The sequence below is a fragment of the Leptonychotes weddellii genome, unplaced genomic scaffold (genome assembly GCF_054177405.1).
Source record: "Leptonychotes weddellii isolate Sample4059 unplaced genomic scaffold, ASM5417740v2 HiC_scaffold_2695, whole genome shotgun sequence".
In the NCBI taxonomy this organism is placed as follows: Eukaryota; Metazoa; Chordata; class Mammalia; order Carnivora; family Phocidae; genus Leptonychotes; species Leptonychotes weddellii.
Window position 1 is genome coordinate 5,700 of NW_027862509.1, and position 7,523 is coordinate 13,222.

At 48.1% G+C, this 7,523-nt stretch overlaps 1 long non-coding RNA gene across 1 annotated transcript; it reads right to left on the reverse strand.

Annotated features, from left to right (window-relative positions):
* Nucleotides 1-353: 353 nt before the first annotated feature.
* LOC115936676 (uncharacterized) lies at nucleotides 354-3,560 on the reverse strand. The gene is made up of 3 exons (XR_004072082.2): nucleotides 3,290-3,560; nucleotides 2,094-2,211; nucleotides 354-521 (listed from the first exon to the last, which is right to left on the reverse strand). It is a non-coding gene; the product is annotated as an uncharacterized LOC115936676 (long non-coding RNA).
* Between the last annotated feature and the right edge of the window lie 3,963 nt (nucleotides 3,561-7,523).

Here is a 7,523-nt window from a genome sequence, read left to right on the forward strand (position 1 = left end):
TTTCCCCATGGACTTCCATAATCCCAAGCAAAGAAATAAGCTGATGGTGGAACTTTAAATTAAACCCAGAACAGTAGAGAAGTTAATTGTGAGAGTCGTGAATCTATTTTATGAATTTTGTTGCTTGTAAAATTGTCGAGAGCAAAATAAATATATTCACAAGAAATTAAAAAAGGATATATCCTCATTTACAGGAATATTTTGATATGTCTCCCTGTAATATCAGTTAAAAACAGGTGCCACTTATTAAAGATTCAAAAATATGAAAAACATAGGAACTAGTTTGACCTAATGAATATATATTAAACCCTCTGACACAAATACAGAGAATAACACTTTCTAACCCAGATAAATCAACTAAAATATTTACCACTTGTGAATTAAAAAAAAATTCAAACTTAGGTAAGGAGAGGTTTTATTTGAGAGGATATCGTATTAGGGAAAACATTCCAACCACATCTACAAATGTCTCCAAAGCCAGACAGAAAAGTGATCTTCCTTTGTTTCAGGGGTAAACAGGTCTAGAAAAAAACAGAGGAGAATGGATGAGCCTGTGGCAAGACCTGTAACTGATCAGAGAATGTTTTACCTTGAAGTTGCCTATTCTTGGGAGGGGCTGTTATAATGGTGGGGTTGTTCTTAATTACAGTGCTCAAGAGGTCTAAATTCTGAGCTTTTGGGAAGGAGAGAAACTTAAGTTAAAGTTAAGTCATTCTAACAAGCATTGTTCTGTAGGAGGGGGAAATTCTCTCCTTCCCTCTTGAGTCTCTGGCCCGGCTTAAGAATCAAACTGGCATGGGGCGCTTGGGTGGCTCAGTCATTAAGCGTCTGCCTTCAGCTCAGGTCATGATCCCAGGGTCCTGGGATCGAGCCCTGCATCCCTGCTCAGCGGGGCGCCTGCTTCTCCCTCTCCCACACCCCCTGCTTGTGTTCCCTCTCTCATGCTGTCTCTGTCAAATAAATAAATAAAATCATAAAAAAAGCATTAAACTGACCTAAGATTCACAGGAGAAAAGCAGACACATTTTATTGATTTTTTTTACATGTATAAGGGAGCCTGCACAAGAGAATGAACACCCAAAGAAGTGGCAGAACCCTGCCTGGACATGAGTATGTAGCACAAACCAGTCCTACCACCATCCTGCGCTGTCCCTGGGGGTACTTGATCTCCCCTACTCTCCCCCATTCTGCCTCTTCCTTCCTATCCAAACCCTTGAGCATGCACACAGAGAAGCCAGCGGCCTCTCAGGGCCTGAATGCAGCACCTCCCACAATCCATGTGTCTCTAGGACCGCACAGAGGCTGGCCCTAGCTGCCCACAACTACCCCATGCTATATAAACGTATGAAGCCCTCCCAGGTCCTCGCTAAAGCTGCTCCTCTCAAAATTTCTTAGAATTCTATGTCATACTTTTTGCCCTTACACAAGTATGCACACAGAGCTCAGCTGCCTCCAGAATCTGCACCCTGGAAGGCAATCTCTTCTGCCTAGCTGGGGTCCCCAGGGTTTAACAGAACGGTGAGACCAGGCACTCTCTCAAATAACCTCTTAGATACAGAATTTTCCTCTTGCACTCCTCCCGTCCACAACCACCCTGAGGTCCTACCTCCTGAGAACTGCTTAGAGAACTTAGTTCAGGGCAGGTCCTCTGGCTGCCCATCCAGGACTGGCACTCATTTTCTGGATACACAGATGCACACAAAGGAGAGCAAAAGTCCTTAAAATTTGGTAAATGAAAATTTGTTCTTTTGGTTATAACCTATGTATAGGGAATTCCTCAAAGCATGATGTCTCCAACTCCTGGGGGCCCCGCTGGTCACTCCACATGTTAAAAACAAAATACATGAGCACAAATGAACGAACCATCAGAAAATCCCTCAGAACCACTAATCCCACCACTCCTTTGCTTCCTTTTCTTCCGTGTATATTGCGCTACGGTCACATGAAGACCATTTTAATGATCAGTCATAGGGAAACAAAAGAGACACAGAGAATCTCCACCCCCAGATAGGGAAAAGCCCAGCACCTAAATCCTCCTGAGGAAAATGGATATATAAAACCCAACTCCCACGGTATTACAAGAATTAACTCACATAATTTATGTGACATTCCCAGCACAGTTCCTGAGATGTAGTGCACACTACCATTCTTGTGAGCACATCACAGATGTTAAAAAACAATATTGCTTTAGTGAACGAATGCATATTGTTTCTGTAAGGAAAAATATAAACTAAAAATGAGAGAAAGAAAAGAGGTCTCTCTCTTGGAAAAAAAAAAAAAAGCAAAGAGACTTTTCTTCCTCCCTTTTCCTAGAGCATTTCCCTTAGAAAACTTTTAAGTTCTTTGTCTTCCTGTTTGAAATATATCTACGTCTTTGAAAAGCTAAATAAGGCTCTCGCCAACACTGTAACTCAGGAATGTTTGCTCAAGATCTGGGAGCCATCTCTTTGAAATGTAAACATCAAAGGAAATAGTATATTTATCTTGCAATTCCTGTGGGAGGATCGGTGCCTAACTCAGCAGGTGCCTTGCTCTGAGTGACAAAACTCCCTCCTGTCATACAGATAGGAGAAGTTTGTTTTCCCTCTGGTTAAAGCCAATTAGCTAACACAAATGGCCACCCAGATTACCTGGTGATGTTAGGATGAGCTATGTGTGACAAATGGTGCTGTCATGTCTTTTTGAGAACGAGTTATGATCTATCTTGAGAACATGTATGTAACCCTTCGTATCCCCTTGTCTTTTATGACAGGGTGAAATTCATTTCTGCGATCTCTCAAGATTGCCTGTGATGCACATCACATTCTGGTTTAATGCTTATTCACTTATGAAACTGTTTTTTTCCTCTACTACCTTTGTGGAGAGGATTGCTGGGTTGGGAGACGATTTTGTTTTTAATTATATTCCCCAACACCGCCCGCTGAGCTTTCAGTTTAACAGGAAAACATCTCAGCTTCTAATATAAGCGGCACTCACAACTAAGTTGTTTGAAACATTAATTTAAAACAGCCAGGAGAGGGGCGCCCGGGCGGCTCAGTCGTTAAGCGTCTGCCCTCGGCTCAGGTCGTGATCCCAGGGTCCTGGGATCGAGCCCCGCATCGGGCTCCCTGCTCGGCGGGAGGCCTGCTTCTCCCTCTCCCACTCCCCCTACTTGTGTTCCCGCTCTCACTGTGTCTCTCTCTGTTGAGTAAATAAATAAAATAAAAAATAAAAAAAATAGCCAGGAGACTGTTCGGTCCACGAGACCCCAAAGAGATTCAAACAAACTGAAAAGCTGAGAGTAAGGTACCTTTGGGCTGAAAAGGCAGGAAATGTTCAGAGGCGGGACCGAGGTCCAGACCCCGCTCCTACGTCGGCCACGCCCCTTCTGCCCAGTCCAGGCCACCGTCCACGGCCCGTTCCCCCGCCCCCCCGCAGCACGCCGCGCATGCGCAGTACCCTGCAGACCCGGAAGCTGAGTGAAGGGCACAGTCAGGTGAGTCGGTGTCAGATTTTTGGTTCAACACTGGCGTTTGTGGGACCCTACCCTCGCCCCAGGGCTCCGATCCGCAACACCCGGAGTTTGGGGTTGCCTCATAGATAAAACCGGTTCCCGCGCCCAATGATTCCCGGCAGCACCGTCAGATATTGCAGGCCTGGGAGCTCCGCTGCGGGTCCACGTCTTTTTCGAGTGTTAAAGTTGCTGAGGCGCGTAACCGCCTTCCGTCCAGGTAGACAGCGATTGCGGACTTTTTCCTCTGAAAACCCTTCCATGACTCCCGCCACGCTCCGGCCCTTTCCCCCTCTCAGCCACGCTGTGTGAAGTCTTCCCTCGGTGGCCCCCAGGGCGGAGGCGCTCCTGCAGACCCCGACGCCACATCTCCGGGGCCTTGGGGCTCTGCAGGCACCGATCCTCTCCTGACGCCCCCTCCACCTACGCGACCTCCGGAGCCGGCCCTCCTTGCCTACTTTGTACTCACCGCCTTAGGGGTTTCTTCCGCACAAACCACATGCTTCTGCTTGTCATAGTGTGTTTCCATTCCCGAAGCCCTACTGGAAAAGTGTTCTTCCCAGGCAAAGAACGTTTTTATCCCATACCTGTGAGTGTGAGGGTGTGGGGCGAAGCAGAGACAGTCTGACAGAGAATGAGAAAGACTACGTGTGAGAGAAAGGAAGGAAGAGAGGGTAGAACTGGGCAGAGCAGGTGGATGTGGAGAGACAGTAAGAGTGGAGTGAACCAGAGAAAAATAGAGGGAGAAGAAAATAGAGAAATCTAGATTAAAAGGTATCTCCAGAGAGGTGAAGGGTAGCACACTGGACGAGAGAGACCTTAACCGGTGATAGGAGTGGGATAGCAAGGAGCAGATACATCAGACTGAGATTGTGGGGGAAGGAATAGAAGAATTGGAGCCGTGACAGCCAGACAGAGGTGGTGCTGGGACAGAAAGGGGGGCAGTGGGTGACAGCAGATGGACAAACAGCAAGGAAGGAATCCCCTGGCTTTAATCCCTTCATTGGCTTCCTGTTGCCCTCAGGACAAAAATCCAGACTCCACTGTAGGGCTACAGCAGAGAGCTCTGGAGGTGGGGTGACTTTCCAGAGTTGGTCCAATTTGAGGGAAGGAACAGGCTTCTCTTTCCTGCATTGACCAGACATTGGACACTGGCTGCCCAGCCAGGTGCTGTGATGAAGAGGCCACTGCTCCCTTTAGCTGAGTCAGTTTACAAGGAGGGAGTGAGCTGTCTAGTTGTCAGCAGCCAAACTGACAGCTGTGGGGCAGTTTGTGCCTGAATCCTGAGGGGTGGGTCCAAGAAGCCCCATCTGGTGTTTATGTGGTTGACTTCTGTGGGGTCTCTTAGGACCCATAAGGGGTTGAAGGGAAAGTGTCACCATTTGGGTGGTAATCTGTAGTGGTTTTGGTCGGGGATCTCATTATTACAAGCAAAGCATTACTGAAAGTATCACACGTGTTTTGTGGGCTACAAATGACATTTTGGGGCATTTCATTAGTAGATACCTGAGTCTTGCTGGAGTATGTACATAATTTCAGACATTACTCTTATATTATGACATTATGGAGGTATCTGAGTTTAGATAGTCTCCAAGAAGGAACATATCGGATCCTGGGGTGGTGGGTGTCTTCCTGCCAAAACGAAAGATTGATGTCAGGAACACAGTGTGGGATTCTTCGGCAGTGTATAGGTGATTAGGAGGTTCTGTCCTTTAATAATGTGGGGTGTCCACTGGGATTGTAGAACAAACACCATGGGAACTTGCAGGAGTGTCTGAGTCAAGAAGGGAGACAGTGGGGGACTGGGGCCCAGGTGGTGGGTGTTTTCACTGGGGCAGGCTTGCTGGAAGTGGGTCTCTGGGAACAGCAGCGAGGGGTGGTAAGGTCGAACAGTACAACAGTCTCAGGATCTTTTGCACACTGCCACTGCTCATCAATTCTTACCTTACCTCTAGGCAGTTACTTTGTTCACCATATACATATGGTAATGTCTCATCTTAAAAAGAATCCACAAAAAAAAAAGAGCCTTTTACTACATTCTCGCCTCTTTAAAATAAAACATCCTCTATTAGCTACATTTCCCACTCTGGTAAGTGCTCTTTCTTATGCTCCATTTCAGAGCAGAATACACTAAACACATGCTTATACTCTGCTTTAGATCTTGCTTCCAGTTTTTTGTTTTTTTTTTTTAAGATTTTATTTATTTATTCGAGAGAGAGAGAAGAGTGCATGGGCAGGGGGAAGGGCAGAAGGAGAGGGAGAAACAGACTCCCCACTGAGCAGGGAGCATTACGTGGGGCTCAATCCTAGGACCCTGAGATCATGACCTCAGCCAAAGGCAGACACTTAACCGACTGAACCACCCAGGCACCCCCAGTTCTCACTTTCATATCCACCATGCCGCTGAGACTTTCCATGTCTGAGTCACTGGGGACCTCCCCACTTCTCAGTCCAGGAATTGGTGTGCTCTTACCACGCTGGTCCTAGCTATAGCGAGCTGGGCTCCCTCTTCCTGAAGCACTTTCTCTTGGCTTCCACATCACACTACTTTTTTTAAAGTAAATCTGTCTTCCAGTTACCTGTTTTAATTTTCTTCTCCCTGTTCATGTGTCTGTTTCCTGTGCCTGTTTCCCCTAACTCCCTGGTCTCTGTGGGAGCACCCCTAGGCTTAGTCCCTGAACCCCTTCTCTTCTGTCTCCACCTCCTGCCTTTCCACGTCACTCCATCTCATGACTTTGAACACTGATGTCTCCTTTCACTGCTCCACTCAGACCTCCAGACCTCTTCCCTGAAACCAGGGTCCTGTATCCAGCTGCCTCAACATCTCTGCTGGGGCAACAGTCTGGCGTCTTCACCTTAATATGTCCAGCAGTGACCCCCCAAACTCCTCCAAAAGTGTCCCCTGCAGTCTGCCTCCGCATATAGGGCGACCCTGTATTGCCTGCAGCCTAGCTGGGCATCTTGGCATGTTTGCAAAGTATACAAGACCCATTACTTATTAGTGTTTTAACTTAGGACAAAAGAAATAAAAATCAGATGTTTACTCAAAATGGATAAGGGAATACATGGTTTCCAAAAGTCTTCTCAGGTATAGGGGGAAAGCTTGAAGAATTCTAATCTGCTTTGGAACTTTCTGATCTGCTTCCTTTAATACTCTCTGATCTTACCACCTCCACCTCTCCTCCACTCAGCTGGCTCCAGCCATACAGGCCTCCCTGCCCTTTCCGGAGCCCAAAATGCCACTACCCCAGGGTCTTCACATGCGTGTCCTGCCTAGAAGTCTCTGGCCTCTCACATGCAGGTGGCGAAGTCTCTTCTTGCCTTGGGTCTTTGTTCTGATACCACCCCTCAGTGGCTGCCTTCTCTGGCTTCTGTCCTCCCACCACCACTCCCTTTAACATTCCATCTACTCCCTCACCCTCAGTTCTGGTCCCTTTTGCCGGCTCTGCATATTTCTTTCTGCTCCTTCCCCTTCCACTGGCTGGATACTCATGACAGCAAGGCCCCAGGGGCGAGCAGAGCCAGAAGGTGGGAGGTGTGCTGGGCTGGCCTCACACTGGATTGCAGATACATCTCTTGTGGCCCTCCCAGAGAGTCCCCTTCCAGTGGTCAAGGGGGGATAGGGCCCAGCCTCAGTACCAGTTGAAGTGTCCCAGGTGCTTCTGATGTGTATCCAGCATTGAGCACCAAGGCTCTGGTCCTCTGTTTCTGAGGGAGAGGTGAGGGGGCCCTGCTCTGCGTGGGTGTGATCAGGGCGGGTCTGTGACCTGGAGGGGAACGTCGGGTCCAGCCCAGGTCCCCACTGCTGCAGTGGGGGGGGAGGGGAGTTTCACCAGGGTGGGAGCCAGTTGTGAAGAAAGGGGTGGGGACACTCACTTGTTGGTGTCTGGAGCAGTTCACTGTCCCTGAGCCCCCCTGCTGTGGCAGTGGGCAGCAGAGGACTGTCGTTTCCACACGGAGAGGTCTCCCTGTGTGACGTTGTGCTGCAGGAAGGACGTAGATTGATTCTAAGCATTAAACTGCAGATTCTTGA